Source organism: Arachis ipaensis, chromosome B8 (assembly GCF_059453495.1).
Source record: "Arachis ipaensis isolate K30076 ecotype BB chromosome B8, ASM5945349v1, whole genome shotgun sequence".
NCBI lineage: Eukaryota > Viridiplantae > Streptophyta > Magnoliopsida > Fabales > Fabaceae > Arachis > Arachis ipaensis.
The window spans coordinates 50,754,290-50,766,163 of record NC_142443.1 but is presented as its reverse complement, the minus strand read 5'-3'; the positions used below and the strand labels follow the sequence as shown (position 1 = coordinate 50,766,163).

The 11,874-nt window shown below is 40.9% G+C and overlaps 1 non-coding gene across 1 annotated transcript; it reads left to right on the top strand.

The window, feature by feature from the left end:
- The first annotated feature begins 501 nt into the window (after positions 1 to 501).
- On the top strand, positions 502 to 608 carry LOC148548052 (small nucleolar RNA R71). The gene has a single exon (XR_015897658.1). It is a non-coding gene; the product is annotated as a small nucleolar RNA R71 (small nucleolar RNA).
- Positions 609 to 11,874: the final 11,266 nt, after the last annotated feature.

The window sequence follows — 11,874 nt, the reverse complement described above, 5'->3', positions numbered from 1 at the left end:
GCATTATTGTTGGAGTTGTAACGTCTCTGGTCTTGGTTTTGATCTTGCTGACTTCCCCACCCAAAGTTTGGGTGGTTTCTCCATCCAGGGTTGTAGGTCTTGGAGTATGGATCATAGTTTTGCCTTGGTGAATTTCCAATGTAGTTGGCTTGCTCCTGACTACCCTCTGCTTCTTCATTCACTCCTTCTTGGGTTGTTGATGAAGTGGAGATTGCTGCTACTTGGTTCCTCTCCATCTTCTTGGTGAGGTCAGCCAGCTGCTGGGTAATGAGCTTGTTTTGGGCCAACAGAGCATCTACATTGTTTAGCTCCATTACTCCTCTTGTGTTCCCTCTTTCGGAAGCATAGAAGTAGTCGTTCTCCGCTACTATTTCAATAACATCTATGGCTTCCTCAATAGTCTTCTTCTTGTTCAAAGATCCTCCGGATGAATGGTCTACGGCCTTCTTTGACTCATAAGAGAGCCCTTCATAGAAAATGTGCAGCTGCACCCATTCCTTGAACATATCTGGTGGGCACCTCCTTGTTAGGTCTTTAAACCTCTCCCATGCTTCATATAGAATCTCACCATTTTGTTGCCTGAAAGTTTGGACCTCAGCTCTCAGCCTATTGATTCGTTGAGGAGGGTAAAATCTTGCTAAGAATTTGTTCACCACGTCTTCCCAAGTTGTCAAGCTTTCCCTTGGGAAGGATTCCAGCCACTTGGCTGCCTTGTCCCTGAGTGAGAATGGAAATAAGCGCAGTCTATAGGCGTCAGGATGAACACCATTAGACTTCACTGTGTCACATATTCTCAGGAAGGTGGTTAAATGTTGATTGGGGTCTTCTTGAACACCCCCTCCAAACGAACAGTTGTTCTGAACAAGGGTGATGAGCTGTGGTTTAAGTTCAAAGTTGTTGGCATGGATTGTTGGCTTTTGGATGCTACTTCCACAACTGCCTGGGTTTGGATTGATGTAAGAGCCCAAAACTCTTCTATCCTCCCCAACATGATTTGCTCTACCTCCTCCCCCATGGTTGTGATCCTCTTCTTCATGATGGTTTTCCATGTTGTCTTCCATGTTTGGTTCAAAGAATTCCTCTTCTTCCTCAGCACCAACCACTTTCTTTCCTATTGCCTCCCTCCTTAATCTAAGGAAGGTCCTCTCAGGTTCAGAATCGAAGGAAGTTGAAGCCCCGCTTTTTCTCCCTGTCATACAACCATCAAGTGCAAGCAAGAAAAGATAGGTGCAGAAAGTATTTTTGTCAGAATTACTGTTAGTTGTGGGTGATGCAATATATCAAATAGTTAGTGGGTTAGCAAACGGAATTGAAAATAACAAAGAAAAACAAAAGAGTAGAGGGGGAAGGGAAGAAGTTTAACTAAAACAGAAAGTAAATCACTCAAACAAAAATGAAATTCACAAAATAAAAATGCTCAATCTAGTGATCTTCCAATTTTAATCATTGTTGATGCACAATCAATCCCCGGCAACGGCGCCATAAACTTGATGCGGGTGGAAACTGTCTCTCAACAAATTTCCTTCGGCAAGTGTACCGAATTTGTCGTCAAGTAAAAACTCACAATAAAGTGAGGTCGAATCCCACAGGGATTGATTGATCAAGCAACTTTAAATAGAAGAATGTTCTAGTTGAGCGAATCCGGAATTTGGGTTGAGAGTTGCAGAAAATAAAATGGCGGGAATGTAAATAACAGAAAAGTAAATGCTAGAATTAAAGGACTGGAAGTAAATGACTGAAAGTAAATTGCAGAATTGTAAATGGGAATGGGGGAATTGCTCATAAAAGTAAATGGCAGAAATTAAAGAGAATGGGTAAGATCAGAGATGGGGAGTTCATTGGGCTTAGGAGATATTGCAACCCTCCGGATCAAGTTCATTTTCATCTCTTCCTCAATCAATGCACTCATTGATCTCCTTGGAAATCTTAATTGATTGAATTACAAATTCAATCTCTCAAATCTTGATCAATAGCTAATTCCTTGGTCAATTGCTCATGAGAAGAGATGAAGTATGGTCACTGATTATACCACATGCATTTCCCAAATCAAGTATTGAGAGGGTTATAGTCACATACCCATCCAAACCCAATTTGTTCCAGCATGAGAAAGCATTTCTAGCTTGATCTCTTCATTCCTCTTTCAAGGTTCAGAAGAGATCCAAGTTTGAATAGCTTCTTTTCCAAGATAACTACCCAATTGGATGAAGATCGAAAGCTTTCAAGTAAAATCAAGAGAAAAGATAGAAGAAAAATAATGAAAACTAGTATTGATCCATCAAATTACAACAGAGCTCCCTAACCCAATGAAAGGGGTTTAGTTGTTCATAGCTCTAGAAAATGAAAACAAAGATGAAGAATACATCATAAAACTAGAAAATGCAGAGAAGGTAAAATACAGAGAGTAATTCTCTTTTCCAACTTTCCAGAACTCCTCAACAATTCAAAGCTACTCCTATATATACTACTTTTCTCAGCTTCTAGTTGGCTCTTCAAGTCTTGGGCCTTTGGATCTTGAGTTTGAAGAAGTTCTCTTCTTCATTTGGGCTTGGCTTTACTTGCAGAGAGAAAGTGTGAAGTGGGCAGAGACTTTAGCTCAGGACGTTAGGGGTGTTAACGTTTAGTGAAAATATGAGTTCGAGAACGTTAGTGACAATCAACTTTCTCACTAACGTTCCTAAGTAAAGGCCACGTTAACTTCAATGTTAGTGGCACAAACGTTGCCACTAACGTTGCCTCTAAGTCCTTCGCATACGTTATTGAGACTTAACATTCCCAATAACTTTGAAAAGCCCCCTTTGTTCCCACGTTAGAGCCCACGTTAACTTAGTTAACGTGGCTCTTTAACGTGGGCTTGCCATCCTTCGAGAACGTTAGTGACACTCAACATTGTCACTAACGTTCCAAGGTGCCCTATGTCTCACGTTAGAGTCCACGTTAACTAGGTTAACGTGGCTTCTAACGTGGCCATGCTTAGCCATCCCCAACGTTAGTGACAATGTTGAATGTCACTAACGTTGGCATTTCTTTCACTCATCAACGTTAGCTTCCACGTTAACTAAGTTAACATGGAAGTTAACGTGGCTCCTTGGGGGTTTGTGTGGTTGCTTCCAACGTTAGTGACAATGTTGGGTGTCACTAACGTTGTCGACCACTCTTGCTTCTTACGTTAGCTCCCACGTTAACCAAGTTTACGTGGGAGTTAACGTGGTATGTTTCTCCTTAGGCCAACGTTAGTGACAATGTTGAATGTCACTAACATTGGCGTTTCTCCCCCCTTCTAACGTTAGAGGCCACGTTAACTAAGTTAACATGGACTCTAACGTGGCAACTTATGAGCATTTGCCAACGTTAGTGACAATGTTAAGTGTCATTAACGTTGGCTCAACTTACCCTCTCCACGTTAGAGTTCTCGTTAACTTAGTTAACGTGACTCTTAACGTGGTCAATGATGGCTTCGAGAGCGTTATTGGCAATCACTTTTCTCATTAACTTTGCAAGTTACCTCCCATTCCTTGCTTCCTTTGGTCCTGAAATCAAGCAATAGAGCGCATCAAAGTTCTAGTCCAAGTCATGGGCAATGCAGCATATAATTTGTCACTAAACTCATGCAAAATCCTTATGAAATAATGTAAAATGCACAATGTATGCTTGAATCAAGGTGTAAGTGAATATCTATCCAAAACTAGCTTATTTCCTAATGAAATGCATGAAACTAGCCTAAAAACAGTAGAGAAAAGGTCAGTGAAACTGGCCAAGATGCCCTGGCATCACAACACCAAACTTAAAGCTTGCTTGTCCCTAAGCAAGTACTGGAATAAGAGAATGATGAATGGAATGCCAAGAGAGATGAGTCATTCTTGTGGAAGTCATATCACTGATTTTATGGTGGTTTCATGCATAGCAACTTAGGTTCATTCCTTTACTGGCTTTCAAACCTTTATCATGTCCTAAAACACTCACCTTGCTTACATCCCATGAGACTTTTATTCATTGATCCCTTTATTGTCATTTCAGAGCTTATTGATGTTCTTAGGCTAAGTGCTCTGTAAGGGGGCAACTTTTTAAGATAAGCTTTCAGCCAACACTCCCGAACCAGTTGGTTCAAGGTGCTAGGTGTTGAAGCACCCCTAAGGACTTACTCCCTCAAGTCTCTCCCCCATACATACACACCACAGGCATATAGTTCATTTATTTTCCTACTTGAGACCTTGGTGTCCAGCACCTCTTTGGGTTACTAAATGCTCTGTGGTGAGGGTTACTCTTGATAATGGACTTTCAGCTGATAATCCCTGGTTAGTTAACCCAAGTTACCAAGTGATAAAGCACCCCTAAGAGCTTATTCATCCAAGTAGATCCCTCACACAGAAACACCACAGACACATATCTTAAGATCAAAACCATTGGTGCCTAGCCTCATTGCTTACTCTTTTTCTTTTGTTTTTCCACTTTCATTATTCTTTTCTCTTTCTCTTATTAGGATCTTGTCATATACTTAGTCTCATGAGTATATTCAAAGCAAAGTATTCAGGCCAGATAGTTGTCATCCCACCTTATGGTTGAACCAACATAGCTAACTTATGATCATACCACAAACTCATGAATGTACTCCATAGTATGAACTCTACTCTGGTCTTTTGAAACATAAACATTTTCTCTTCATTTGATTTAAAGGGACAAGCATACAAGTAAGTAAAGTAAGGATGCAGTGACATAAAGACTAGCACACAAACACCTATTCAGAAAGAAAACTTAAAAGACAGAATTGAAAAAGGTTTCAACTACGCGTAACTACAAATCAAAAGTGCATTCGGACTTCCAACTTTCAACAATTCTGAGTATAATGGAATTAAGTAACAATACAACCTTCGGGTGATGATTTCTGGTTGCCCTCTCTCTTTGTCATCATCCTAGTTTTTGCTGCCTCGCTTCTTTGGGTGAAGGTGCACCATTTCCTCATAAGATTCCTGCAAGGTTACTGGAAGTTTCTTGTTCCCAAAGCACTTGAGACATAGTTAGCTTGCATGTATGCTTGTGCCTCTTGAACTCAATTTGGTGTGTGAACACCAAACTTAGTTCCTTGCCCAGTACAAAATATTGCATATATGCAGAGAACCTCATATCTTGTTATCAATAAAGCAATGATCACCTATAGTCTAACTACATCTAAGTGGTTTCTCTTGATTGGATGGAGCTAGCAATGTTCTTTTGGAGTGGAGTGTAATTCTAACCAATGTCCTTTGGTGGAACACCAAACTTAGAATTACACTATCACTCTTGGATTGTTCTGGTGTGGAACACCAAACTTAGCTCCTTACAATGCAGGGGAAAAAACTTGTGATTTTTATTGAAATAAAGATGAAAGTGAAACTACCTGAGGTTGGGTTGCCTCCCAACAGAGCGCTCTTTTATCGTCGCTAGCTCGACGAGTCCTTAATTACTTGAGATGGTACTTTACTCTGGGGTTTTCCCCCATGTTGCCCAGATAATGCTTGAGTCTTTGTCCATTCACTGTAAAAGTCCTCTCTGAACCTTCATCCGTGATTTCGATGTGGCCATATGGTGATACTTTTGTAACCATGAAAGGTCCGGACCACCTTGACTTGAGTTTTCCTGGGAACAGCCTTAATTTAGAATTGTAAAGGAGTACTCGCCCCCTTTTCGAAACTCCTGGGCGCAAGATGCATGTCATGTTTTCTCTTTGCCTTTTCTTTATACATCTTAGTGTTTTCATAGGCTTGTGACCTGAATTTCCCCATCTCTTGCAGCTGCAAGATCCTTTTTGCACCAGCAGCAATGCTGTCAAAATTTAGTATCTTGATAGCCCAGAGAGCTTTGTGTTCCAGCTCCAGTGGTAAATGACAAGCCTTTCCATAGACCAGTTGATATGGAGACATTCCAAGTGGAGTTTTGAATGCTGTTCTGTATGCCCAAAGAGCATCATCCAGCTTCTTCGACCAATCCTTTCTAGATGCACCCATAGTCTTTTCCAGGATCCTCTTCAGCTCTCTGTTGGATATCTCAATTTGCCCACTTGTTTGAGGATGATAAGGTGTGGCTACTTTGTGTTTTACCCCATATCGTAGGAGGAGAGCTTCTAGTGGTTTGTTACAAAAGTGGCTCCCTCCATCACTGATGAGGGCTCTTGGGACTCCAAACCGGCTAAAGATATTCTTCCTGAGGAAGTTCATGACTACCTTGTTATCTTTAGTTGGGGTTGCAATAGCCTCTACCCACTTGGAAACATAATCCACTGCTACCAAGATGTACTTGTTTGCATATGAGGTTGGGAATGGTCCCATGAAATCTATTCCCCACACATCAAACAGTTCCAGTTCCAAGATGAAATTTTGTGGCATGGCGTTTCTTTTGGGCAAGTTTCCAAATCTTTGGCATTCATTGCAGCTTTTTACTAGTTCCTTGGCATCCTTGAAAAGGGTGGGCCAAAAGAATCCGCTTTGTAACACCTTTGCTGCAGTTCTGTCCCCTCCAAAGTGGCCTCCATAACATGAACCGTGGCAATTCCACAGGACTTCTCTTCCTTCTTCTTCCGAAACACATCTTCTAAGGATTCCATCTGAACACTTCTTGAAGAGATATGGCTTGTCCCAAACAAAGTATTTTGCATCATTCATGAGCTTCCTTTTTTGATGTTTATTGATCCCTGGGGGAATGCCCCAGTTGCCTTGAAATTTGCAATATCTGCAAACCATGGTGCTTTGTGAACTGTCATCAACTGCTCATCAGGGAAGAGCTCGTTCACATTTGTATCATTTCCTCCACCTTGATCATGAGGGTTTCTGGATAGGTGATCTGCCACCTTGTTCTCCACTCCTTTCTTATCTCTGATTTCAATATTGAATTCCTGCAACAGTAAGATCCACCTTATTAGTCTTGGCTTTGATTCTTGCTTGGCAAACAAATATTTAAGTGCTGTGTGATCTGTAAAGACAATTACTTTAGCACCAATGAGGTATGATCTAAATTTGTCAAATGCAAAAACTATTGCTAGCAACTCCTTTTCAGTAGTGGTATAATTTCTTTGAGTTTCATTAAGGACTTTGCTAGCATAGTATATCACATGAACTAAGTTATCTTTCCTTTGTCCTAACACTGCCCCAATTGCAAAATCAGATGCATCACACATCAATTCAAATGGTAGGTTCCAATCAGGTGGGGAAATGATAGGAGCAGAGGACAACCTCATTTTCAAATGTGCAAATGCTAGCATGCATGTTTCATCAAAGATAAATGGTGTATCAGATACAAGGAGATTGCTTAAGGGCTTGGCTATCTTTGAAAAATCTTTAATGAACCTTCTGTAAAAACCAGCATGCCCTAAAAAACTCCTAATTGCCTTGACATCACTGGGTGGGGATAGTTTTTCAATAAGTTCTACTTTAGCTCTATCAACCTCAATGCCTTGGTGGGAGATCTTGTGACCAAGGACTATTCCTCATGTCACCATAAAGTGACATTTTTCCCAGTTCAAGACAAAATTGGTCTCTTGGCATCTTTTCAATACCAAGGCGAGGTGATGTAGGCAACTAGGAAAGGAATCTCCGAATACCGAGAAATCATCCATAAAAACTTCAATGAATTTTTCTATCATATCTGAAAAGATAGAAAGCATGCAGCGTTGGAAAGTTGCAGGTGCATTACATAGCCCAAATGGCATGCGCCTATAGGCAAACACTCCATACAGACAGGTAAATGAGGTTTTCTCTTGGTCTCTGGGATCAACCACTATTTGGTTATATCCTGAATAACCATCGAGAAAACAATAATATGCGTGCCCTGCAAGTCTTTCCAACATCTGATCCATTAATGGAAGGGGAAAATGATCTTTTCGTGTAGCCTCATTGAGTTTTCTGTAGTCTATGCACATCCGCCATCCTGTGACGGTCCTTGTAGGTATGAGTTCGTTCTTCTCATTGGGAACCACAGTGATTCCTCCCTTCTTGGGCACAACATGTACGGGGCTAACCCAAGGGCTGTCCAAAATTGGGTATATTACCCCTCCTTGCCAAAGCTTCATAACCTCTTTCTGTACCACTTCCTTTATGATTGGGTTCAGCCTTCTTTGGGATTGAATGGATGGCTTAGCATCATCTTCCAATAGTATTTTATGCATGCATATGGCTGAATTGATTCCTTTCAAGTCAGCAAGGGTCCGTCCATTGGCATCCTTATGCTCCCGCAACACTTTGAGTAGCTCTTCCTCTTGATCTTGACTGAGGGATGAATTTATGATCACTGGGTAGTTTTCATTTTCTCCTAGATATGCATATTTGAGAGTGGGTGGCAGTGCTTTGAGTTCAAGTTTGGGTGCTTCTGACTTTTCGTTCCCTTCCTTTGGTGCATCTGGTATATGAATTTCTTCTGTGGCCACCTCTTCACTTGATTCAGATTCTTCCTCCACCATTCTCTCATCCTCTTCAGGTTCTTCTTCTTCAAAATTCTCCTGCACTTCATCCTCAAGTGCATCTAACCTCATGCATTCCCCCAATTGTTCTGGTGGGTAACTCATGGCCTTGAACACATTGAATGTTATCTTTTCATTGTGTAATCTCAGGGTGAGGTCACCCTTCTGAACATCAATGACATCCTGATGACAAGTCATCTTAGCCCATTTTAGCTAGTCTTTTTCTTTTGTTTTCATTAGAATTATGCACTTTCTTAAGCTACAAGCAAGCTAATTGAGTAGAATTTCATGTTTCCCTTGATTGAACCAACCATATGTGAATTCATGCCATTTCATGAGGTTTTAAGCTATAATTGTTGCATATTGTGGAAGATTGAATACCTCATGATTTTGAGCAAAACTTTGATTAGTTTGGTTGATCAATGATAGGTGAAGAAGGCTTGGAGAAAGGTTGAAGCAAAGAGGAATGGCTAGGAGTGAAGAGAGGACAATGGAATAAGTGAAAATTGAACCGGGTTGCATGAAGTTAGCCCCAACGTTAGCCCCCTAACTTGGAGGCTAACGTTGGGCATGTGAATCACTCTTTGGAAGTAGCCAACGTTAGCTCCAACGTTAGCCCCCTAACTTGGAGGCTAACGTTGGAACTTGAGAGTTTCTCCCTGGGCTACCAACGTTTGCGCCAACGTTAGCCCCCTAACTTGGAGGCTAACGTTGGCACTTAAATCACAATGGGGGAGTAGGCAACGTTTGCGCCAACGTTAGCCCCCTAACTTGGAGGCTAACGTTGGCGCCACTCACACCAAGCATTGCCAACGTTAGGGTCAAAGTTAGACCCCTAACGTTGGCGCCAACGTCCATACCAGAAGGATGTGGTTTGCTGATATGAAAAGTTAGGGTCAAAGTTAGACCCCTAACTTTGACCCTAACGTTGAAGACCAACGTTGGCCAACTCCATTTCCGGTTCAATTGGTTCACTTCGGTTCTTCTTCAATCTTCAAAGAGCAATCAACCAAGGCCTCTTTCAACCGAATTCCACCAAGAACAAAGGCCCAACTCAAGGCTTGAAGATCATTTTGGAAAGTGTATAAATAGGAGAGAATTCAATTTATTGAGGGAGCTTTCCTTTTGGAATTTTCACAATAGTTTTCGGAGAGCTTTTGAACTTGAGTGAACTTTAATTTCTTTGCTTTCATTGCTTTCATTTTCCATTTACTTTTGTCTTGGATCTTGGATTGGAGAATTGAAGAAATTCTGTTTCAATCTCAATCTTGGATCTCTCTGTTTATTTACTGCTTAATTGAATTCCATTTCCGGTTCATTGCTCATCATCTCTTTTCTTTGCAATTTACAATTTCCTTGCTATTGTTCTTGTTGGATCTAGGAAGGCATTGAGATCTAGACTTGGTTTTCTAGTCTCTGGGTCCTGAGATCTAAATTTCTCATTTCAATTCCCTGTTTATTGCTTTTTCTGTTCATTTACTTTACTGCTTCAAGATCCGGTTCAATCCCAATTCCCTTTCCCTCTTCTGTTTGATGCAATTTAATTTTTCCTTGTTTAAATTCTGCAAATCCATTCCCCAATTCCCTTTACATTTCAAGCAATTTATATTCCTTGCACTTTAAGATTCCGCAATTTACATTTCTTGCACTTTAAGTTTCTGCCATTTAATTTCTTGTTCTTTAAGTTTCAGCAATTTATTTCTTGTTCTCTTTACTTCAATGCAATTTACATTCTGCAAGTCACACAATCATCAACCAAATCTTGATTCGCTTGACTAAATCAACCACTAAACTAAAATTGCTCAATCCTTCAATCCCTGTGGGATCGACCTCACTCCCGTGAGTTTTTATTACTTGATACGACCCGGTACACTTGCCGGTTGGATTGTGATGTTTAGTGAGAGATTCGTTTCTCACCAAAATATCTCATCAAGTTTTTGGCGCCGTTGCCGGGGATTGATTAGATTGACAATGATTAAGTGAGGTGGTGATCTAGATCGAGCACTTTTTCTTTATCTTTCTTTAACCTTTGATTAACCCACTAACTGTTTGAATTTTTGCTTAAGCTAACTAAAACTTCATTCTAGCAGTAGATTGAAGTATCATTGGTTTGTGTGCTCTTATGTTCTGCTTGTATGTCAGGTACACAAAGAGCCATACCCAATTTTCATGAACAAGACGAAAGAACTCTCAGGAGGTTAAGAAGAGCCGAAAGAGGGAAAAGTATTGTTGGAGAAGAAGAATCTGAGGAAGAATACCACGAGATGGAAGGAGATACATCTAATCCAGGAGAAGGAGTTAATAATCCACCACAACAGAGGAGAGTATTGGCTTCCTATACTTTTGCAAATGCTAGACATTGTGGAAGCAGCATTCTCACCCCTAATGTCAATGCAAATAACTTTGAACTGAAGCCACAACTCATCACATTGGTCCAGAATAACTGCTCATTTGGAGGAGGACCATTGGAGGATCCAAATCAACATCTATCTACCTTCTTGAGGATCTGTGACACTGTCAAATCCAATGGTGTGAATCCTGAAACTTACAAGCTTCTGCTGTTCCCGTTCTCATTAAGGGATAAGGCTGCACAATGGCTTGAAACTTTTCCCCAAGCAAGTATCACTAGTTGGGATGACTTGGTGACTAAATTTCTAGCCAAATTCTATCCACCCCAGAGAGTCATCAGGCTGAAAACTGAGGTGCAGACATTCACACAATTAGATGCTGAATCCTTGTATGAAGCATGGGAGAGGTACAAAGCCTTAATCAGAAAGTGCCCTCCAGAGATGTTCAATGAATGGGATGTGCTGCAAAATTTCTATGAAGGCCTGACATTGAAATCTCAGGAGGCATTAGATCATTCTGCTGGAGGTTCACTACAACTAATGAAAACTGCTGAGGAAGCTCAGAATCTTGTGGACATGGTGGCCAACAATCAATATTTCTTTGCTCATCAAAGAAGCCGCCAACCATCACAAAGAAGAGGAGTAATGGAACTAGACGGAGTGGATTCACTCCTAGCTCAAAACAAGATGATGCAGCAGCAATTTCAACAACAATTTGAGCAAATGGCTAAGAGGATTGATAGTCTCCAAGTTGCAGCGGTCAACATTAGCCAGCCATCAACCACATGGGGACAGAGTGAAGAGACTCAAGAGGAGCAACAGCAAGAACAAGTCCAGTACATGCACAACCAAAATTCTGGGCCAAATGAAGTATATGGTGACACTTACAACCCTTCTTGGAAGAACCACCCAAACCTTAGGTGGGGAGACAATCACAACCAAAATCAACAACCATGGCAGAGAAACTCAAACCAAAACACTTTAAGAAACAACCAAAACCACAACCAGCAGCAAACCAACCAAAACCCCTACAGAAAACCTCAAAACAACTACTCCAACCCCAACCATTACCAATCTAATAACCAACCCACCAACCAAAATGCC